At 39.7% G+C, this 21,081-nt stretch overlaps 1 protein-coding gene across 9 annotated transcripts in view; it reads right to left on the bottom strand.

Annotated features, from left to right (window-relative positions):
• The window catches only part of NETO1 (neuropilin and tolloid like 1), an 88,405-nt gene that overhangs the window by 37,910 nt on the left and 29,414 nt on the right, over window positions 1-21,081 (bottom strand). The window lies entirely within an intron of this gene.

Consider the following 21,081-nt stretch of genomic DNA (forward strand, 5'->3'; position numbering starts at 1 on the left):
GACAAATTAGAGGATTGGGCCAAAAGAAACCTGATGAGGTTCAACAAAGACAAGTGCAGAGTCCTGCACTTAGGACGGAAGAATCCCATGCACTGTTGCAGACTAGGGACTGAATGGCTAGGAAGCAGTTCTGCAGAAAAGGACCTAGGGGTTACAGTGGATGAGAAGCTGGATATGAGTCAACAGTGTGCTCTTGTTGCCAAGAAGGCTAACAGCATTTTGGGCTGTATAAGTAGAGGCATTGCCAGCAGATCGAGGGATGTGATCGTTCCCCTCTATTCGACATTGGTGAGGCCTCATCTGGAGTACTGTGTCCAGTTTTGGGCCCCACACTACAAGAAGGATGTGGAAAAATTGGAAAGAGTCCAGTGGAGGGCAACAAAAATGATTGGAGGCTGGAGCACATGACTTATGAGGAGAGGCTGAGGGAACTGGGATTGTTTAGTGTGCAGAAGAGAAGAATGAGGGGGGATTTGATAGCTGCTTTCAACTACCTGAAAAGGGGTTCCAAAGAGGATGGATCTAAACTGTTCTCAGTGGTACCTGATGACAGATCAAGGAGTAATGGTCTCAAGTTTCAGTTGGGGATATTAGGATTCAGGTTGGATATTAGGAAAAACTTTTTCACTAGGAGGGTGGTGAAGCACTGAAATGGGTTACCTAGGGAGGTGGTGGAATCTCCTTCCTTAGAGGTTTTTAAGGTCAGGCTTGACAAAGCCCTGGCTGGGATGATTTAGTTGGGAATTGGTCCTGCTTTGAGCAGGGGGTTGGACTAGGTGACCTCCTGAGGTCCCTTCCAACCATGATATTCTATGATTCTATGAACCTTTAAGGGAAATTGGAATGCATCAGAAAGTCTCTGGAGGGGCAGATGTCTTGCAATCTCTATAAAGATAGCATGGAGAAAAGCATGAAGAATCTCCATGGCAGGGTGCAGGAATGCATTTGAGTCTATAAACTGAAAGTTTTGTTGCATATTGGGTTTGCTCTAAAAAAAAGATCATATTGAGTATTTACAGGAGCAGATGCCTTGCAATCTTTATAAAGATAGCATGGAGAAAAGCATGAAGAATCTCCATGGCAGGGTGCAGGAATGCATTTGAGTCTATAAACGGAAAGTTGTGTTGCATATTGGGTTTGCTTTAAAAAAAGATCATATTGAGTATTTACAGGAGCAGCAAAGATCTCTGAAAGGAATGAGAGGTGTCAAAGCACCTTTAAAGTGAATGGTGTTGCAGCCCATTTCACAATTAATGGAATTCCTAGAAATCATATAATACTCACTGGAAAGACTGAGGAGCAGAAGTACAGCTGTGGCTTCTTATCAGAGAGTAAAGGAGTGGATTTGAGATGTTTACAGTGAGTTGCAGGAGAACAAGAAAGGTGTGGAAGTTCATCGGGATCCATAAAGAGAGGGTGGGGGTTATTTATGGAATTTGTAAAAAATGGATTACAACTCTTACATAAGAGGTGTATGAGAGCACTGTGGATCTCAATAGGAGACGGGGAGGAGAACATTTAAGGTATTTCCACAGGCAGGAGCTTATCAAGGATCACTATAGTGGGCATGTCAGTTAATTCTTCAAAAACTTAAATCAACATCATCCTTTTTTCCAGACAGTTTAAGCAAACTGTAGCCTCCCGTGCAGCTATATAGCCACACACATGCACACCCATAGCAGGTCACTGCAGCCTGGCCAATAACTAAACTGCCTAGTTAATATTTTGGTCAGACAACTTATGAAGTAATGCCTGATTCACTTTTTTTTTACTCATAACAAAATAAATCTAGGGCCAAATCCCATGCGGTGATGAGTGTTTTCAACTCTCGCTGACTTCAGTAGATGCCAAGCACCCACAGCACTTCACAAGAGTGTTCAAAATTAGCAACTTCACACAGTTTCAAACTTCACATACTTATACCAAGAAGACATGATGGACAACATTGTTATTTACTTATTATTTAAACATATATGTAGCAAATTCTGCAACAAAAATGTACAATTACCATAATGTCATAATATGCAAGCAAAACGAACTCTCCAAAACATGTTCAAAATAATTCTGCACCAACTCAACATTCTGGAGGAAAAAAGTACAAAATATGCCCAATAGAACTTTCCAATGGATACACACCACAGATTCCACAATGCCTACTGTAGATGTTTCTCCACTGTGCTGAACTAAAACCAAAGTTTCACATAACACACACCACCACAAAGGAGACATCGCTTATGACAACAAGCAGCATAACACCAGATTCCATGTTGTATACAAATTTGAAAAACAAACATATTTCACATTACAGCACAGATTTCACAGACTTTCCAAATTCAAAAACAAACATTTGGTATATATTCTGGAATTTGTATAACTGCATGCTTTATGTTAATGTATGATGTATTTGGAGCATGTGTTGGGAAAAAGTTGGGAGAAAGTAGAAATTATTTTGCAACTGCATTATGGAATCTATCTTGCTTTTATTTCTACATTCTTTCCAACAAGAAAGCAACATATCTGGCTTCTTAAATGCTTGCAAACTATGACATTTAAATACAAGGAGGGGTAAACAATGAGCTAGGCCAATGGCTTGGAGTTGAAATGGTGTGGTCATACATTAGAATGTGTTGCTCAGACATCTTATGAAATACCTGGTTCACCATCTCTTATTTGTAAAACTCTAGGGACAAGTGACCTTCACTCCCATTGACTTCAGCGTGAACAGTTTGGTTCTGTTCAGGTAGTGACTAACGCCCTTCTGATAATCAGGGTATGGAAGACAGTTTCCTGCCTATCTGATGTGGTTGGGGAGGAGGGTGGTAAACACAGATGAATGGTCTGGTTAATATGAAATTGAGAAGCTACTTTAGGTAGAAACTTAGGGTATGGTCATAATGAGATCTTTTCCTTGAAGAACATTGTAAAGCCCCCAGTTGTCCAATCTTCTAGGCAGATAAACATAAACAAATATAGCAATTCACACACATCTAATGGCTTGAAAGGATGTTTCATAAAGCAACTAAGAATAAGATTCAAATCCCATATTGGAATAGGTTCTCTAATCTGTGGGAAAAGATTATCAATCCTCAGAGGAATCTTGATATTGTGGGGTGAGTAAAAATGGAAAAGCCATCAACAAGAGCAGGAAAGGCTGTTAGAGCCGCCAAGTGAACCTGATAACAGACCTGATTTTTTTTTAAATGTCAGCAGATAGTTTATGATGGTGGGAAGAGAAGAATGAACAGGAGAAATGTGTCAGCTGGTACACCAAAGATATCTCATTCACTTTAGAAGATGATATTGTCTCAGACACTGTTTTTTACCACCATCTCTTGCACCTCTATTGAACAGGAAGTGTCAATCATCAATTTACAGAACTTCCAGATTAGGATGAAGTGTCTGACTGGCATGCTGAGACAACAAATGGCAAATGATTGGAAGTTTCATTGATGGATGAAATAAATTCAAATGTCCAGCTTGATCTTGTTCGATACTTTCAAGAGTAATGGAATTGGTGGATATGCGTAAAGAAGACCATTTGTCCATAAAATAAGGAAAGCATCCTCCAATAATTGAAGGTCCGATCTTGAGAAAAAAATGCACTTTGGGTTGATGGCAGTGGCAAAGAGGTCCATTTCGGGAAACCCCTATGATTGAAATATGTTGCTGAAGATCCATGAGTCCAACTCACATTTGAAATTCTATGAGAAATGTCTGCTGAGGTAGTTGGCCATGTTACAAGGAAGTAGGAAGCAGAGATGACGATCTGGTTGGCTACACACCAATTCCAGAGAGTTTTATTGCTTTAGCACAAAGCGCCACCCTAGCATTTGATGCAGAACATGCAGGCCACATTGTCTCTCATGACCTTGATGGACTTGGCTCTGATCAGAGGGAGGAAATGAGTGCAAGAATTTTGGACTGATCTCAGTTCTAAAAGTGAAGACAAAACTCTTGTGGAGACCATTTGCCCAAGATAGTGTGTGACCCTAGATATACCACGCATCCTAAGAGGTATGTGTCCAATATTATAATGATGATAGGAGGAGCCATAATGAAAGAGACTACCACACAAACCTTGGAAGGGTCTTTCACCAATTGAGTGAGTCCAGAACCTGACAGGGAACAGACAGTTGCTAGTCCAGATTGTGATTCTTGGTTCATAAATTGAAGCTGTAACCAAAGCAGTACCGGTGATGCAATCATCTCAGGCTATGAAGGTACAAGCTGCCATAGGACTGAATAGTTGGAGACAATTTCTTGCTGAGGTTTGAGTACTTATCTGAATCCTTGAAATTGGATTTTTAGGGGTGTGAATCTGTCACACTGTCCAGTGAAACTCCGAACAAATCTATCTGACTTTTCAAGATGGAGTCAAAGGTCTAAATTATGGAACAGAGACCTTATAATTTGTATTGCCAATAGGACCTCTTGGTAAGATTGACTCCTAAGTAGCCAATTGTTGAGATAAGAGAAGATGATTATCCTTAGTTGACCTAGAGGGCAGCTACAACTACATGATCTTTGAGAACACCATTGGGGCAGAGGAGAGGCCAAACAGGAGCAAATGGTACTAGAATGGTCATGGTCAACTATAAAATTAAGAAACTTTATGAGAGGAGTGAATCACAACATGAAAATATACATCCTGAAGTTTGAGAGTTACAGAAAGGGAAATATAGCTGCAAGAGTCACCATCCTGAATTTCTGTTGTTCCACATAATTGTTTAGATGACTAAGATCTAACATTTGTCTCCATTCCCCATTCTTTTTTGGGGAACAGAAAGTACTTGGATCAGAAACTCTTTCCCTTGTACTGGGCTGGAACTGGTTCTATGGCTCTTAAGTGTAGAAGAGATGCAACTTCCTGTGTCAGCAACCAATCATGAGAAGGGTTCCTGAAAAGGGACAGGAAAGAGGGGTGATGGCAGGGAGGGATAGAAGTGAAATGGATGGAATAACCAGATGTTATGACTGCCAAACCCCATTTATCAGATGTTATTCTCTTGCATGCAGGTTGGAAATGGGAAAAATGGTATCCAAAGAGGGGGAAGGAAAGTGGAATGATGCAGCATTGGATTCCTGGAGAGTGGATGGTTTGGACTCTTGACCAAGCCATCAAAACTAGCATTTAGATGATGTGGATGGCTGAGATGAAGTAGTAGTGACAGAAGCAGACTTCCTTTTTTTGAATATTGTGGTCTCTTAGATGATAGTTCAGTTGGTCTATAGAAACTAGAGAAATGAGCTATGAGAGATCTCTGTGCTGTTTGAGACCTGCTAAATTATTTTATTTGCAGGTGTATAAATCCTAAGGCATCTAGGCATGAACATCAAATCCTTCAAGATATGAAGAAAGTGGTCCGTAGAATCTCAAAACAACTTGTGATCATCAGAAAGAAGATTCTTGTCAGTACTTGTACTTCCCTAGGGAAGCTGGACAACTAAAGCCAGGATGCTTGCTGCATCATGGTCATAGTGGAAGTGGACTAGGCTGCAGTATTGGCTTTATCTAAGTGGTAAACATTGTGTTATGCAGCCACTGTGTTTATTAACCACTTCTACAACCAGAGAATTTGGTGTCAGGTGTTAAAAAAAAAAAACAAATCTCAGAGTCCTTGGCCGGAACATAATATTTTTTGTCGGCACATTTACAAGTAGGAGGTGTCATATCAGGATGGTTTTAGCAGGCTCTGGTAAAGCTTCATTTACAGGAAGGGCCACATGTGCAGAAGCTGAAGTATGTAAAATGTCAGGAGCTAATGAGGACAGTCCTGGACCTCCTCCAGAAGAATCTGCAGCATATCATTGATGCCCTTCATCAGCTCCTGGAATTGTCTAAAGGCTATGGAAGGTGGTCGAGGCATTACAGCCTCATCTGACAGTGATAAAAAAATATCTATATGAGGAGTTGCTTCCTTTTCAGCTCTCTCCTCCTACTCCTCAAAGTGCTCCTCCACTGGTTCTGGTAGGTGAGGTGGGAGTGAAGTCTGAGGAGAATGGAATTGCCTATGCTCCCTGCGAAAATGACTGGGGTCCCTTAGAAATTGATGACACTACATGGCCCAGAAGTCCCAATAAGGCTACTGGGGGGCCCACACTGAAAAGGAGGAGGCATCCACTGCTGGTCATACCATATAGACAGAAAATGAGGTTGTGTTCCCTCCCTTCTCTCAGAATACGTAGGAGAGTGATTTCCCACAATGTAGACAAGAGATCCCTGAACCAAAATATGTGAGTCAGAGGAGTCTTCCTCAACATATTCTAGGGGCGGTGATCACTATTCACCCTGGATAGTTGAAGTTGGTGAAGTAGTAGGTCTGAATGAAAAACGTGGAGGTGGTGACTCAGAAGTCCTTGGTGAAGAAAGGTGTTTCAGTACCAATACATAATGGAGACTCTCAGCTCCTTCAACACAAGATCTTTTGAATACTAAATTCCTGCTATACCAATGGAATGTCCATGACTCACTGGAATAGCCTCCCAGCAGGAATGTTTAAAGCCTGGGGATCCCAGTTTACCCCAGAGAGTAAAAGCCCAGAATAACCCCTCAAACAGAGAAGAACAATCAAAGGGAAAACACCAACAACAAACGCCATCTATAGCAACTAAACTAAGCTGAACTATGCTATGAAAATCTCAGGCTAAAGGTTGAGGGTGGTTCTCCTGACCTACCCTATATAGCTTCAGTATGGGCCATGAGGATGTGGAGAGGGCATGTGCAGGCCAAACAGGCACTGCTACTGAAAATCACTGGTGAAAGGCACAGCAGGGCACATAATCATAAGGAAACTACTCAAGGAAAAACTGTAACTTACTGAAGTTGCTAGTTGGGTTGTCACTTGCATATAAACAAAAATTGAACCAATTTGTTATTCATTTTTAAAAGATAAGTAAACCATATCATCTAGTTTCTACATGTAAAAACAGCAGGATGCTAATGATAAATTAGGAAACCATTCAATTTGACTCATTAAATCATGAGCTAAAAATAAGCATTTAATTTTGCCCTGATTGAAAAACTGAAAAGCAATAAGTATTCTAGCTTATATCAAGCAGCTGGTAACAAATTCCAGTAGTTACATGTACTTGTCTATCATGGAACTTAGAGAGCAGGTCTTACGTACAAATGCTCATAGTGAGATTAAATGTTTGGAAATAATTTTAAGAGTAATCTGTTCTACACTCTCCAGTGGAAGTATCATAATACTCCTGTGTAAAAATCACAGAGCTTGCGCAATTCAATATAGAATAGTAGGATTATTTTAAGATATTTCATGTTGTTGTCACTTGGCATTTGAGGATACAAAGAAAATACTGCCTGTAAAACTGATGACAAATTCAGAAGATTTTAAGGGACAACTGAAAGCATGTTAAAGCAATCTCAGAAGCAATTCAGATATAGCAGAAGAGCCCTGAAAAGAAAACATCTCTTTTGTGAATTGTACAAATAAGGGGACTGAGCTGTACTATAAGAAAGAGAAAAAGCTCCTGTAAGTAAAGCAACCGCCCACCCACCCACTAATTTAAAAACATCACCTTCTCAATCTAAATTCCAACTGTTATTGGTGTGGGATGTTTTAAAGGGAATTTGTTCTTATGGTTCTTTCCAGTTGTACAGTCATACTTTAATTCCAAGAAATACCCCTGCATGTTAGTGTATGGTACCAGGAAATCTTCACAAGAAAGAATGTTGTGCTTTTACTAAGAATTCATCCTAGAGTCCTTATGGAATTACCTGAAGCAATCTCAGAACCATTGGCAGTTGTCTTTGAGAACTCATGGGGGACAGGTGAGGTCCCAGAGGACTCGAGAATGGCAAATATAGTACCTATTTTTAAAATGGGGAACAAAGAGCATCTGGGGAATTATAGAGCAGTCAGTCTACATTGATACTTTGAAAGATACTGGAACAAATTATTAAAAACACACAAACAATTGGTGAGCATCTTGAGGATAATAGAGTAATAAGGAATAGCCAGTATGGAATTGTCAAGAACAATTCATGCCAAACCAACTTAACTTTCTTCTTTGACAAAGTTACTGGCCTAGTGGATGCAGGGAAGCAGCAGACATGACATACCTTGATTTTAGTAAGGCTTTTGACATAGTCCTACCTTACATTCTCATAAGCAAACTAGGGAAATGTGATCTAGATGGAATCACTATAAGGTGCATGATTGAAAAACTACTCAAAAAAGGTAATTATCAATGTTTTGTGGTCAAATTGGGAGGGCATATCTACTGGGGTCCCACAGGGGTCAATCCTGGGTCCAGTACTTATCAATATTTTCATTAACAATTTAGATAATGAAGCAACAAGCATGCGAATAAAATGTGCACACAACAGCAAGCTGGGAGTGGCTGCAACCACTTTGGAAGACTGAGGGTGAGAATTCAAAACAACCTTGACAAATTAGAGCATTGGTCTGAATTCAACAAAATGAAATTCAATAAAGACAAGTGCAAAGTGCTACACTTAGGAAGCAAAAATCAAATGCACAACCACAAAATGGGGAAATAACTAGTTAAGTAGTATTACTGCTTAAAAGGAACTGGGGATTACAGTGGATCATAAACTAAATGAGTCAACAATGTGATGCAGTTGCAAAAAAGGCAAATATTCTGGGGTACATTAACAGCAGAGTCTTATGTAAGACATGGGATGTAACAGGCCCATTCTACTCACCACTGGTGAGGCTTTAGCTGGAGTATTGTGGTCCAATTCTGGGTGCCACAATTTAGGAAAGATGTGGACTAATTAGAGAGAGTCAAGAGGAGAGCAACAAAAATGCTAAAAGGTTTAGAAAACTTGGCCTAAGAGGAAAGGATAAAAAAAAATCACTGTACTTGATGACCTTTCGAGATCTCTTCCAACCCAACATTTCTATGATTCTCTTCAACAGAAACCCTGGGAAACGTCTAAAATCATTACAGCTGGTAATAACCATAAGCTGGTGTTTCATCTTTGTTTCCTGTGTACCATGTCTAAGATCCGTGTTGTATGCTGGCCTAGTAGATGTATCTTGCTAAAGGAAAGAGACACACACCCAGCACTTTCACAGGGATATCTTAATTTTGTCTTTCTTTTTGGGGTGTTTGAAGTGTCATTGAACAGAGAGTACAAAGATTCTCTTTGTTTATCGGAAGCATAACAAATGAATGCTGCAAAGTCCTGTGGAAATGAAAATGATTTGATATGTTATGTGACAAATTACGTTTCATTAACAGAAACACAGCCCATTACTTGTGAATGACAAATATGAAACAGTTATTTTAAAAAGACTGAAGCAATGCTTTTATATATTTATTTCATCATATTTCTTATGAAATTGTCAAAATAGCTCCAACTTTCCATTTAAAAAGGAGCTTTTAAACTTCCAAAATAAAAGTGTTGGCCTCAGTTTGATTTCCTTGTCTCACCTTTCCTGATCTTGACCCACTTTCATCATCAAAAACTGAATTGCATTGTGCCCTGACGTACATCTTGTACAACTCCACTGACTTCAATGGGATTATACAGACTGCGTCAGGCAGCATTCAGTCATATACATATAGGGTGGTGGGTTTTTTTATTATTCTTGGTCCTTTGATATTGATGTTTCTAAATGAAAAATTCGAATGGTATGAAAAAAAAAATTATTTCCTCTAGCCAACTCCTCAGCTCTGTTTATTTGACCACCTAATGCAACTATATTAGGCTGACCTACTCAGGCCATTGAATCAATTCCATGGGGACCAAGTGCAGTGTGGATTGCAGGGGCAGTAAGATCATGCCCTAAGGCTCTTGAGGGGAAGAGAGTGGGACCAAGTCTGGGGTCCCCAACATTAGATCAAGACCAAAAATATTACCTGGGTGGGGCTCCCTTGGGAGATATAAATATTTAACAATGACAATAACTTGTATTACCATAACACTCAAAGGCCCAGTTCAGGGATCAGATCCTCTAATGCTACCCACTGTTCAAACACATGGAAAGATGGCCCCATGCCGAAAAATGTGGGGCCATGTGCCCTTTCATCCTCTGATCTACTGATCGGTGTTATTGGTCAGCCTTAATGAGCCCAAGACTCTGTTCTACTTCAAAAAACTGTACATCTACAGTATAGCAGCACAGCTACGGCACTGCAGCTGTGCCTCTGTAGCATAGATGCTTCCTACACAGACAGAAGGGAGCTTTCCATCAACGTAGGATGGTGTAGGGAGATAAAAGGAAGAATTCTTCTGTTGGCCTAGCTGGGTCTACAGTGGGGTTTGGTCATCCTATGTTACGCAGGGTCTGAACATTTTTCACAGTCCTGAGTGAAGTTGCAAGTCAACTAAAGTTTTAGGTGTAGATCAGGTCTGAGCCAGTAGATCACTCTTGGGACTATACAGCCCATTTTGTCTCCCTGACTGGCAATCAACAGAGGAGCAAGTCACACATGTGAATACTGGGGAGGCACTGAACATACTGAGTATCTCTTCAAGATAATATCCCACTTGTCAGGAGTCCTGGAGTAACGGACTCTGAACCTGGTCTTGGAGAATGTTGGACAACCTGAAAGGCCGTATACAGCCATATCTAAATGGCATTAACCCTTCAGAATGGAAGACATTATAGAGTATGGCTGAACTTCAGCTGTTCTAATATCGCGAAACCAACAGGGCTCAGGATTTGGCTCATTCGCTTTTTAGGGACAAACTCTAGGCTTCCCTAAGAAAAGTGGCATGGTTGAGGTGGGAATAGTGGTTCATTAATGCCTACATATCCAGCACAACAGGCATCCTACAGTACAGAGATAAATGGCACAGGGTGGCTGCCATAGCCATCTGCTAGGCATTGCTTCTCTAAGATGGATCAGTTTGCCCAGGAGTTCTGCTAAAGTCTAGCATATACTGCTGGTAGCAGTACATAGGTCAATTGGACTGACAGCTGGGCATTTGCCCTAGCCTGTAGATCGAACTGCCAGGGACACACTTTGGCACATGAGCTACATATGGCCTCATAGGAAATTACTGAGGTTGTTGAGTGGATTCTGCCTGGTTACTTTATTGGGAGGAAAAGGCAGGCGCTCTCCCAATTGTGCTTTACAGAGAAGGATTTAGACTTTGGAAAACATTAATGGGAACCTATAAACAGCACAAACCATAAATTCATCACAATGCTCTAATTCCTTTGAAGGGCTATATATGAACATAATTGACCCATTTTAACAGTTTAGAATAGCCAATTATATTTACGAATATCTGGGTGGGTTCAAATAGCACTGCCTAATCTGGTGCTGACCCTGTAATGAGACCCAATCCCAGAAGGGACAAGCTGAGGTGCCAGTGTGATGTTTCCTGATCATGCGCCAGTGCCATGTCATGGGGAATAAGAGCAGCTTCATACCAACTACGAGCTCTGTGGTAAAAATGGAGCCTCAAGGTGAATCGAGAGACTTCACCTAGCTTCTCAGCTTGAGTTGGGCACCTCACAGTTTTCCTCCCACACTTTAACAGGAACACTGATGCACTATTCCCCTAAGTCAAAGCTGGTATCTGCATTTGTGGAGAATGTCCCCTTATTCTCACCCTAACTTTTCACCTAGGAGGCATAGCAGAGCAGCTCACAATGAACATTTGATCTGAAGTGAAGGGTCCAGTTGAATAGCACTGCAAGGGATCCCAAATGTGTATGAACCACCCCGATTACAATATTTGCATTAAAGGTATGTATATTTGCCTCATCTTATGGTAGTACAATATACAGCATAGTTGATTAAAATAGACATATTGCTCCTGAAAGTAGGACCAAGAGAGGTGGTGAAGACTCCCTAACTCCTGCAGACCTTTGGACTCAAAGGCACTTTAAGAATATTCATAGGCGAGAAAATACTTGTTAATTATTTCAGTGTGTAACAAGGTTGGATTTTAAAAAGTTACAGTACGTACTGCACCGTAGAACCCTCTTATAACCAAGTTATTTCATACTCCCCAAAACCAGCATCATAGGCTGTGCAGGTTTACTCTCCATCAGGAATAGAAATCTGCACATGCACATCACTGAAGAATTCTGTACTGTCATTCTACTTCACTGAGATGTAAATTCTCTCCTCCCAAACACAATATCTTAGCAGAAGAGACAAACTGTTATTCAACTCGATGAGTCCATCTCTAGTTCTCAACACATGTGCCCTTTGCAAGTTGAGGGAGGAAGGTTTAGCCAGCCCATACAGTGAGCTACAAGTGCAGCTTTAAAAGCTGTGGACTGAAGAATCTGCAGAGGAAAAGAAGCCCATTCTCATAGACTCCAGAAACATCTGCAGGGAAATCCAGACCCTCTGCACTGCTGTTCCTGCTGTACCCTGGCAGTACAGCTTTCTCAGAAGACATGCCAAGGCTCTCATTGGCTCTCTCCCCTATCGTTGGTCACTACCCATTCTGCTACTGTATAAATTTCTTCTTTAAATCATTTGGTGATTGAGAGGGCCCTGTAGCAGGAGTTCTCTTGCATATCTCCCCAAAGCTTAGAAAGCTCCAGCAAGAGAAGGAGAGCACAGAAGGGTTTCCATAAACTATAAAGGGAGAGGATCTGCCCGGAATTCTTTTTGACAAAATGCCATTTCATCGAAAAGTGCCAATTTGTCAAAACAAACTCTTTGCAAGAAAGGGTCCCTTTCAACAAATTGTCTGACTCCAAAAAAATATTGAAAGTTTACAAATTCATGTAGACATTTTCTAAATGAAAAAGTTGTGGTATTTTGGTTCAGAATTACTTTTTATTTTGGAATGTAACTTAATTTACACAATCAATAGGTTAAAAAGAAAAAAGGTCATAGTCAAAAGAAAATATTTCATAATTATCAAAATGAAACAGATCACCTCAGAGATGGCCACAGCTTAAGATGAGACATTGGACAGGTGGGCCATGGCTCTGAGGTGGCACCGCGCATTCTCTCTCTCTCAGAATACTTGGCTGTCTGGGTCTTGCTCACATGAGCAAGGTCTCCCGGATCGCGATATGTGGGACTGGAAAGGAATTTCCCCCCAGTTCAGACTGGCAGGGATCTTGAGGCTTCTTTGCCTTCCTCTGCTGTGTGAGAGTGCAGGTTATTTGCCAGTAAGGTGACCAGATGTCCCAATTTTATACGGACAGTCCCGATTTTGGGGTCTTTTTCTTATATAGGTGAAAATATCCAATCAATGTGCAGCTGCAGTCAAAAAAACTAACAGAATGTTGGAAATCATTAAGAAAGGGATATATAATAAGATAGAAAATATCATATTGCCTCTATATAAATTCATGGTACACCCACATACTGCACTCAGATCTGGTTGCCCCATCTAAAAAAGGATATATTGGAATTGGAAAAGGTACAGAAAAGGGCAACAAAAATTATTAGGAGAATGAAACACCTTCTATATGAGGAGAGATTAATAAGACTCGGACTTTTCAGCTTGGAAAAGAGATGATTAAGGGAAAATATGAGAGAGGTCTATAAAATCATGACGGTGTGAAGAAAGTAAATAAGGAAGTTTTATTTACTCCTTCTCAGAACACAAGGTCACCAAATGAAATCAGAGGTCACCAAATGAAATTAATAGGCAACAGGTTTAAAAACAAATAAAAGGAAGTATTTCTTCACACAACACACAGTCAACCTGTGGAACTCTTTGCCAGAGGATGTTGTGAAAGAAAAAATTATAACACCATTCAAAAAAGAACTAGATATTGTTCATGGAGGACAGGGCCATCAATGGCTATTAGGGATCGTGTCCCTAGTCTCTCTTTGCCGGAAGCTGGGAATGGGCGACAGGGGATGGATCGCTTGATAATTGCCCTCTTCTGTTCATTCCTTCTGAAGCACCTGGCATTGGCGAATGTCAGAAGACAGGATACTGTACTAGATGGACCTTTGTTCTGACTCAGTATGGCTGTTCTTATGATCAGATACGTGGCTATCCAGGATTTTATGAGTTGATTGTACTTATGCTCATTTTGGCCACTTGTAAATCCATGGGAATAGTCTGGAGAGAACTCATAATTAACTTAGCATGGATAATCTATCTACAAGGTCACTGTTGTTATCCCTATTTTACAGATGGGGAAACTGAGGCACAGGGAGGGCTGTGACTTGCCCCAAAAAAGAATTCCATTTGCAAACACCATAAAATGGCAATTGTAGGACAAGGCCATTTTTTTCCAAATGACAATATTCATAATTTGTTTGTGTACTATTCATCAAAAAAGGATATAGACCTCTACCCCGATATAACGTGACCCGATATAACATGAATTCAGATATAACGTGGTAAAGCAGTGCTTGGGGGGGCGGGGCTGTGCACTCCGGTGGATCAAAGCAAGTTCGATATAACGTGGTTTCACCTATAACCCGGTAAGATTTTTTGGCTCCCAAGGACAGCGTTATATAGGGATAGCGGTGTATTTAATAAAGTAGCAGATTAGACAGGCAAATTATCTGCTTTTTGGTAGTGTTTACAAGGAAACTGAGGAAGGAAATCCATTTTCATTTTCAGCATCAGGTCAAACATTCTAGCCCATCAGCGCACTCAGGAGTTTTAAGTGTAGGTCAGCAGCTTATCCAGTGGGAAGGCAATAAATTAAATTTCACTCGACCAGATCAGGATTTTGGCTGCCAAACAATAGGATTTTTTCCTAGCTTGATCTAAAAGTCTCATTTAAAACTACAATAATAATTTCACTTTTAAATAAAACATTTAATTTAAAAGCATGTCACAAACTCTTGATCCATACATAAAACATCATTGTGATACATCCACCAAGCTCACAGCAAGCTATGTTAATGCTAAATATTGTTATTATTATGGTATTAGAACCTACAAATACAGAGATTCTAAACAGCCAAACCTGGCATTTAAACTTCTAAGCCACCCTCCACCTAGTACACATTTCATATACATTATAATTACAATGTCTTATTTCAAAACTACTTTATACTGAAGTTTATGGCCAGTATCAGTAATAACAATTTGCCTAATCCCTATAATGAAATCTATATATGACTTCTAGAACAAAAAACTTTTCCAGAAAATTGTCCTCTATTCCCCTTTTTTAAATGTTCATGTATCAGACAGAAAACAACTACAGTAAAGAAAGAGGGGGGGGGGGGTTAAGTAGTAATAGTATCATACAATCTTTTATTAATCCACATACTGCAACCAGCAGATCTGATAACATTGCCTCTGGAGCTTCAACTACTAGATAACATCTGGCAAATGATGTTTGTAAGTCCTGTTACACAACATCTTCTGGCTTTTCAGTGTCATCTAGGGGACTGATATGTGACTAGAATAACACATTTTACACTGCCTGCTTTTGCCATGTTAGTAAGGATTTTTAATAATAGATGTGCCAGGGTGATTTTTTTTTTAATATTAGTTCTTTAAGATTCCTTGGTAGTACAATTTTTATAATTTTGTCCAGGAATTCAAAACTGTTAATGCCAAGGCCATACTAGGTATTAGATCTAGTCTTTCACTATCAATGTATTCACATAATCTTGCTAAATCTTTAACATGTAATGACTTTTGAAGCAGTCTTTTTAAAATGCCGGTCAGGAACATTTTGTAAATTGCTTATATCTTTGGCATTTTTATAGGAATTGCATTCCCTTAGGATGGCTTTTTGAGTTGTTTAGTAGCAAGAGCTTTTATTAACCTAAACATTGCAATATTTCTGCTAGTCTAGTACATATTTTAGCTTGTACACTACATTTCACTAAAGCTTAATTCTCACCAACAAATGAATTGCAGCACAAATATGCAAGACACTCCTTCCCTTTGAATAGCAGACCATGATCATGAAAACAGTGCAAATTTCACACAATTAAGTCCAGTCATCGGAGCCTGACACTCTCGATTTAAAGAGGTAGCAAAATTATTTGTTGTATTGATTATGCTATGCATTTTTAACATTAAATGGCTCTCTAAGAGAAGGACTAATGCTGTTGACAGTTATATTACAGGTTTTATTTGCATACCACTGGAATATTCTGAATGAAAGGTTCTGTATTAGTAGCTATAGCAGTGTATTATACACATACAATTGTCAATTCACTTTTTAGTCAGATTGGAAGGACCACTCAATTGATGAGCAGTAAGCACATAAAATGGGTTTGTAGATGAACAAATAGTTTTTTCATTCATCCATCCCTTCCCTTCCGGGGTCCATGTTCTTTTTGTTTTTAAAGAAAAGCTTTCCTGTGAGACAAATTCAAACCTGGCACAAATGGGAACCATTCCATTATTGCCAAGTGGATTGTACCCACCATGCAAGCAGTGAACATATTGTTGTGAGTTTTATACTTTGTCACAATGATTCATGAAACTTTATGAAACTCATGATTGTATTAACATATTAATTATTTTTAAATTATTTTGCCAAACTGTTGTATTTCAACAGTAAAAGATACAGGGCCACATTCAACTTGACTGAAAGTAGGTCCAACTCAGTTGCTGTCAATGGACTTGCACTTACTTACATCAGAGAAGAATTTGGCCAACCTGCCTGTCTGGAAATCCGCACAAGGCACTTTGCAACCAGTGAATTTGCAGTGCTCCAGCAATGTTTTTGTACACCATGATTTTAATTAGAAGAACTAGCTACAGAAAAGCTGGAGGAAGGCTTTAAGAGGGCATGAAGAAATCTGCATGCCTTATCTAATAATCACTAGTCCCAGTTTTGATGCTAGCTTTAAATACCTGGGTATATTTTTGGCCTTTAAAAAATTATATTTCTACTTTGAATTTTTGTTTAAACTTTAGAATGTGTAATTACTAATATATAAAACAGGGATTTTCCCCCAAAAGGTTCAAATGAAAAACAAACAAAAAAAAACACAAAAAAACGTACACAACCATAGAAGCATCAAAGATATAGATTAAAAATAATTGGAGAAAAGAAGTCTTCCTAGATGTCTGTACAATGCTGAGCACAAGAACTATGCATAGTATGTAGTAAATTATGAATAAATAAATGATAGAAAATAGGTCATCTAGACCAGCCCCTTCTAAATGAAGGATTGTTCCTTGCAGTTCAATATATTCGGGTGCTTTATCCATTCCAGTTTTAAATATCTCAATTGGCAATGCAATGTTATTCCAAAAAATACCATAGCAAGGGAAAGAATATAAAAGTTTACAGCAAAGCTTATTTTATATTCAGCTCACAAAATTCCAGCAGACGGGCAAATAAATAAACACAAATTGTTGCTGTAATGAGTATCACTTAATTTTACAAATACTGTAATAAAAGCTGATGTACTAACTATGTTTAGGATTAAAAAAGCAAAAACTAAAACAAATAAACAACTAAGCCTCGCAGTGAATTTAGCTATAAAAACAGTTGCTGTAAATGCCACCTATTTGCATGTAGAGAACAGAGACATTTCTGAGATCTCTTTCAAAGGCTAGGATTTCTAGAAGAAGGATAGCACGTGAAGACAGACAAATCAATAACTTCTGGTGATTCATCCACCAAGAAAATTCTATTTGCCCTCTTATACACAGAATAAACTGAAAATGAGAATATGGAAATGCTGGGGATTGAATGATTAAGTAGAACAAGACCCTGTTAATGTATGGTTGGTGAATGAAAAGGCAAATATAGTATGGATATATATCAATCCATGTGATTTGAATAAGGGCATAAAACAAATTATCTGACGGAAACCATTCAAGAAATGGTAGCCAAGTTCTCAGAAACAGAAACATATTTTCAGAATTTGGGCCTTAATTGAGTCATTTGTCCTACTCAGCAAATCATAGAATTATAGAATATCAGGGTTGGAAGGTACCTCAGGAGGTCATATAGTGCAACCCCCTGCTCAAAGCAGAACCAATCCCCAACTAAATCATCCCACCCAGGCTTTGTCAAGCCTGACCTTAAAAACATCTAAGGAAGGAAATTCCACCTCCTCCCTAGGTAACCCATTCCAGTGCACTGAAGTGCACAGCAAAGCACTGAAACCAATGTGCTAAATCTCAGTGACTTCAGTGGGAGTTAGGCACATGCCTAATTTTAAGCACATGTTCAAGTGCTTGCTACATTAGTGACTTGGTTGTTTTAAGCTTAAGAGAATGCTCCTTGGTTTTAACCCCAGGTATATAAAAAAAGCCTTTCTAGCCTGTGTGTTAAATTACAGCAATTGATTTTCTGATTTGCTATATGGGCCTCAAAGGGCACAGGATTTAGGCAAGTTTTACGGAGAGCACAATAATGACACCAAAGAAACTAACAGTTAAAAAAATCATTGTACTGAATGTAATTTGAGCAAAGATGTTTTAAATAGAGCTGGCTATGAAACTGTTTTCCTCTCCTGACAAAATTTTCAAGATTTCATTTTTTCTCCTGTTCCACATTGGGATGAAAAACGGGGACCTTTTGCAATTTTAGTAAAAAACCAGAGAGAGAAAGCCATCCATCCCAGAATAGGCAATAGCCCAGTGGTTAGTGTACTCAGCTGGGATGTAATACACCTAAGTTCAAGTTCCTACTCTGCTTGATTTGGAGTATAGACCTGAAGACATCCCAACTGAGGGCGAGGCTATTAACTTTTTGGGGAGCCAAGGCCTCTCTCAGACAAGAAATTACATATTAGGTCTGGAAAATCTTCCCAACAGAAGTTTTATCAAAAAGGACCTTTTCCTGCAAAAAAGTTTTGGTTTTGATGAATTAGAATGTTCTGATCAAAAGCCATAATGTCAAAAAATTTCAGACTATGTCTAGTCTTAATTTTACAACCCAGATTAAAGAAAAGCAATTTTTGAAATACCAACACTCAGCATGTTAAAAAGATCTTCAGATATTTACAGGAACAAAAAATGATCTGCCAAATTTAATTTCAAAGATACCTATAGCCAATAAATACTGAAAAGAAACAGTGGGAAATGACATTGCCTGGCATTAGGAAGACATACTATAAAAGGATGGCAGACTCTAAGACCCTGTACTGAGGTGATGTCTGTAGTGTCATCCTGATATTTGGTACTTGACTCTTGCATGAAAATGCAGCGAATTACTGCTGTCATATTAGCAGATAGATCTTGCTAGCTACACCAGGGTTTGAGAGAGCTGTGTCTGGACAAAGGGCACTAGGGTTGGGGGGAGAACGCATTCTTAAAACTTAATTGAACTTAGTTTGGGACCACAAACACTGAAACATATTCATCACAAAGGTATGTTTGTTTAATGGCACCATAGCAGGGCAAACTTAATGCTGTCTGGATGCCTTAACTATACATTTCCATACTCAACATACATGGCACTGGTGAGACTTCATCTGGAATATTGTGGGCAATTACGGTCTCCCATGTTTAAGAAAGATCAATTAAAACTGGAACAGGTGCAGAGAAGGGCTACTAGGATGATCAGAGGAAGGGAGAGCCTACCTTTCAAGAGGTGATTTAAGGAGCTTGGCTTGTTTAGCCTCACCAAAGGCTGAGGGGAGATATGATTGCTCTCTATAAATACAAAAGATTAATCAACACTAGGGAGGGAGAGGAATTGTTTAAGGCCCAATGTTGGCACTAGAACAAACCAATATAAACTTGCCCTCAATAAGTTTAGGTTTGAAAAGTAGACAAAGGTTCCTAACCACCAGAGGAGTGAAGTTCTGAAACAGTCTTCCAAAGGGAGTAATGAGATCAAGAAAATCTAACTTGTTTCAAAACGGATCTTGATAAGTTTATGGAGGGCATGGTAGGATGATTTCCTACAATGGCATATGGTCCATCTGCAACTATTATTAGCAAGTATTTCCAACTGCCAAAGATGGGATACTAGATGGTAAGGACTCAGTTACTATAGAGAATTCTTTCCCAGTCATTTGGTTGGTGAGTCTCACTCACAAACTCAGGGTCTAATTGACTGCCATATTTGGGGTCAGGAAGGAATTTTACCCCAGGTCAGATTGGCAGAAACCTGGGAGGTTTTCACCTTCCTCTACAGCATGGGGTACAGGTTGCTTGCTGGTTTGAATTAGAGTAAATGGTGGATTCTCTGTGACTTGAAGTCTTTAAATCAAGATTTGAGGACTTCAGAAACTCAGCCAGAGGTTATGGGTCTATTACAGGAGTGGGTGGGTGAGGTTCTGTGGCCTGTGAAGTGCAGGTCAGTCTAGATCAGGGGTCAGCAATGTTTGGCACGCGGCTAGCCATGGTAAGCACCCTGGTGGGCCGGCCCAGTTTATTTACCTGCTGACGCAGCAGGTTCGGCTGATCGTGGCCCCCACTGGCTGCAGTTCAGCGTCCCGGGCCAATGGGGATGGCAGGAAGCTGCGGCCAGCACATCCCTCACCCGCGCCACTTCCCACCGCCCCCATTGGCTCGGGACGCCGAACCGCGGCCAGTGGGGGCCACGATCGGCCGAACCTGCTGCGTCAGCAGGTAAATAAACTGGGCCGGCCCACCAGGGTGCTTACCCTGGTGAGCCGCATGCCAAACGTTGCCGACCCCTGGTCTAGATGCTCATGATGGTCCCTTCTGGCCTTAAAGTCTACAAGCCTACATTTGGCTCTCTTTTGAGTTTAACTTAAAAGCTTTGAATTTTCTTGATTAGTAATACTTGTGTTTGGGACAGTAACATCCCTGTATATTTTTTTACCCTCAAGTTACTGAGATGTACTCTCAACCTTAACTCCCTGCTCTTAATATATATTAAGTTTGAGTACGTCTCAGTAATTTATAGTTGGATATATTTATGGAGAGAAAAGGCTTGGCAAGAGGAAGGATAAATTGTACTTCCACCCTCACAGATGAGTTATGTGGTTAACTATATTAAAGATTGTGAGGTGCTCATATACTGTGGTAATGGGTAGATATGAGAGAGAGCAAAACATGATATATCCCGAAATCTCCTACCAGCCAGGTAAAAGTTTGTTTAAAAATGGTTTGGGGCAAATCCTGGTGCTACCGAAGTCCATGTAAAAGTTTCTGTGAATATGATTTGGGTCTTGTCTTTAGTACCATGGGAACTCAAATGTAGTAGTGAAGTTGAAAGAATTACATTTAGTGGATACTTCAACAGGTTGGTAGGCAGAGCCACACTAATATCATTAGTGAGATTGATGAATAGG

Source organism: Malaclemys terrapin, chromosome 2 (genome assembly GCF_027887155.1).
Source record: "Malaclemys terrapin pileata isolate rMalTer1 chromosome 2, rMalTer1.hap1, whole genome shotgun sequence".
Taxonomy (NCBI): domain Eukaryota; kingdom Metazoa; phylum Chordata; order Testudines; family Emydidae; genus Malaclemys; species Malaclemys terrapin.